We start from the raw sequence: 4,026 nt of genomic DNA, 5'->3' as shown, positions 1-4,026 counted from the left end.
ATTTCTTTCTAATGTCATTTACTTCATTTGGGTTCAGGGATTTGGCTGGAAGGGGATGAGCAGGCAGGGAGGAGGAGGGAGACAGTGGGCAGACGGCGGGGCCTGGGTGGAGTGGGGGCAGGACCTGGAGTGGAGCAGGGGTGGAGTACGGATGGGGCCACAGTCAGAAGAGGTGGGCTGGGGAGCTAGCCTCCCCAAGTGGCAGCTTCACCCACTGCCCATGACAGCAAGTAAGAGCGGGTCAGTTCCTGCACACCCAGCACATGCTGCAGTGTCCTTAGGCGGGGGCCATATTCTCAGAGCCAAGTGCGCCAGCACCGCACATTCTGCATAAGAGAGAGGGTACGGGGGCCTCTGCGGGGAACTAGCACTCTCCGCCACCGTGAGGCAGGCCGGGCGACTTGGTATCCTTGCTGCCTCGTCCCTCCCCCACTCCCGGGCTGCGAGCCCAGGCTGCTGTTGGGCATAGGGACACCAGTTTAATAATACTGCGTAGAGTCCCATAAATCCTAAGGATGACCCTGAGGACTGGCCTCAGCTCCACTGGCTGTACAAGCAGAGATCTCTACTCTTGGAGCTGAATGGCCTGCCCTGTTAGATGAGTGGCAATGGCAGGTTCATAACCTGCTACCTGAGCTCTAGCCACTAGAGGGGGGACAAAGAGCTCTCAGGTGGCAAAGAATAGAGCTCGGCAAAGCACCGATTTTTTAGTTCATAGACAATTCTGAACAATTGAAAGAAATCATTTTGGGTCAAACCATAATTGAAATTTTTCAACATTTTTGGCAAATTGAAAAGTAAAAAACCAACATTTCAGGTCAAATGAAGTGTTTGGTTCAACCCAAAATTAATCATTTTGCTTTGACTTTGAATGTTTTTTAATGTTTAAAAAATGTAAATAAAATTAAAGGACATTTTTAAACAAAAAGTCATTTTGAAAATGTCAAAATGAAATGTTTCGGTTTTTTCAGAATTTTAGTTGGGGGATTTTTTTTCCAGTTTAAACAATTTGGCAAAACTGACACAGATTTGCAAGAGATGTCAGGATCACTGAATCTGCATTCTTTGCTGAACAAATGTTTTGGTCAAAACTTTTTGCCGAGCTCTAGTAAAGCTGCTGAAGCCATGTGAACACTGGCACTTACGCTGCACTGCTGCACCATTGGAATCTATTGTACCCCCTTCTCAGCTAGTGTAGACAAGGCTAAAGTGGAACAGACTGTCAGGGAGAGATGACCATTTCCAGCCTGTATCAGAGAGAACCAAACCTTGGAGAGCTTGAAGCCTGAAATCCAGCCCTAAGAACTGTTTATCCAAGCCCATTCTCTGTTCACTAGGAATAAGCCCGAGCCTGCCTCTTTCCTTTGGGCAGCATGTGAAGGGCAGGAAACCTCCCTAGTTGATATAAGGGATCAGGTCACTCTGGCACAAACGTAACTAACTGCAGCTTAGCTGCTGTAAATACATCTTGCAAGGCAGCCTCAGTGTATACCCTCCCTGGTCTTGGCTGACAGCATGAACTCCGAGCAGCAACTTTCATACACCCACTGGGAGGAAAATTGCACAGATGTGCTTTGTCTTTCAGACGAGAGACTGGGATCCCCAAATTCAAAGGGAAGGGAAAGGAATTCAGCAAAAGTGAGAAACCAAACTCTCACTACAGCACCTGCTGCTCTTCAGAAATCCTTTGCTAGGAGGCACATCCAAGAGAAGCTCTTCTCTGAGCAGTGCCAGCCCAATGCCACAGCTTCATGGGTCAGCTTGGCTTTCCCCCCTGTAGGGAATGGTAAGGTATTCGGTCAACAAGGCCTTTGGTGTGGCAACAGCTGGGGGAGCAGTTCACAGCCAACAGCTGATTTAACCCAGCTGGTGGGTCTGCTTTCCTGCCTCAGTAACTCATATGGGGTGAGGGGGCTGCTCCACCCAGCTTCGGCATCTGGTGCTGGACTCTGTGTGGCCCCCCACCTCCATGCATGCTATTAGCTGCTCACCACCCCCACCCCTGTATCCATGCCCTACACACTACTGCAGTAATGCTTGTACAAGCCATGCCTTGTGAGGGATCGCATGAAAGCTAAGAATGAGCTGGCTGTGAATATCACCGCAAAGCGCACGAGTTAGCTGTATGTGTGACTTATGAATTCCCTCTGTGTGATGTTACTAGAATGGGTTTAAGACCAGACCGCCTAGGCTAAGCAAAGGTGATAAGCAGGTGTGTCTGAGACGAAGGAATGGGGATTTACCTCAGCTTACATATCAGCCATAAACAAAGCTAACCCAGCGGGGTTATCCTGAGCCTGAACTGGAGAGACAGAGAAGTAACCTGGCTCCTGCACCCCAGAGAAACACAAGAGGCTGGATCCCCAGGAGGTCTGCCTGACTCATAAGACAATGACACTCCTAGAGAAGCCAGCATTCATGCAGCAAGGACATGTCAAGGTAAGCCTTGCTGAAGTTAATGGCTAATGGCAAGCTTGAGATTATTTAACAGCCAATCAGAAAATGTTGCTGGAGGAGAGGGGGTTCCCCATGGAAAAATTTGAGTTTTTGTTGAAAGAACAAAACCCTGACAGTTGAAAAATGACATATTCCCGCTAAAAGCTGCCAAAAAATTGCTTGTCAGTTTTCTGACTATAACAGACCCTCTGTACCAGTGTGTCTGCAGCACCAGATGTCCCACCACACGCCACTTGAGCAGTTGTTTCAGCTCAAGTACTACCCTTCCTGGTGCTCTTTTACTGGGATGCAGGGTTGTCTTCTCACGCTGCCCATGGTTTCACAGAAAGCCCATAAGGAATAACATGAAACGGCCTCCCGTGAGTCTTTTCCACCAGTCATTCATCCTGGCCTTTCCTCAGACTTATACTTTTCTAATCCCCAAAGAGAGGGAGACTCCACGCCTTTTTCTTCCTGGTGTCTTCTTATCAAAATAAATCTTTAAACAGTTCTGGCCATCTGAGGCTTAACTCCTATAGCACAACCGTGCCTGAGCCCTTAGTCTAGGCAGTATCCCACTGACAACCTTCTACAGAAGTCCCTGCCTCAGCACCTTGCTGCCCTTGCCCAGCTGAGAGAGATAGGTCATTAATCAGCCACCAGTGCCTCCTCCTTTGGGCTAACTTGGCTCCCAGAGGAGCTGGTCACAGGGGTTGTCAAGGCTGAATCCCCACTCTGTCACTTTGAGTACAGAAGGTGGGGGACTGCAAGAATTTTAAAAATTAATACTGGCCACTCCAGGCTTGTATTAAACTCCCAAGGTTACAGCTTTTCTCTGACCTTGGCTTGGTAAACGCTGCCACCAGTCAAATGCCAAAAAACCCCTTGGACCCAGGAAGGTGCACTTGGGAATTCCTCCCTGTGGGGTACCCTCAAGCCCTTTCACCCCCCCTCTGAGGAAGAGCTGAGAAAGAAAATAAAGGAAATTAGCTGTTGCTACCAGCTAATCAAACAACATGCACAAATCTCTTAGGACACCAAAAATCCAATCCTGTTCTTAAAAAAAGTAAATTTTATTAAAAACAAAGAGAAAGAAAATACATCTGGAACTTAGGCTTTTGTTAGATTTTAAAAGAGCAATTCCAAAAATTAAGCACCCAAAATAGCTTTCTTGGGGGTTCAGCTTAAAGGTTATTATAGGCAAACAAAAGCATCTGGAGTTAGCACAGAAGAGAATAATAAGCCAAAATAAAGAAATAAACCTGACCACATCTATTTAAACATTGCTAATTTACTAATGTATTTTTGGGGTTTCAAATAAGTAATTCTAGGTATGATCTGATGGTTTTTCATACCTGGCTTAAAGCTTTACAGACCATTTCTGCTGCCCTCTTTCCTAGAGAAACACAACAGACACAAAGGGAAAACTTCTTTTCCAATTTTAAAAAGTTCTAGCCTTCCCATTGGCTCTTTTGGTCAGGTGCTTTCTCCTTTTTTACCTGTGGGCTTGTTAACCCTTTACAGGTAAAGCAAGCAGAGAACAGACACCAAGAGGGATTTTACAGTTAACTGGCTGGCTGGGTGTTCATA

The sequence above is a fragment of the Gopherus evgoodei genome, chromosome 15 (genome assembly GCF_007399415.2).
Source record: "Gopherus evgoodei ecotype Sinaloan lineage chromosome 15, rGopEvg1_v1.p, whole genome shotgun sequence".
Classification (NCBI taxonomy): Eukaryota; Metazoa; Chordata; order Testudines; family Testudinidae; genus Gopherus; species Gopherus evgoodei.
This window is presented reverse-complemented; position numbering follows the sequence as displayed.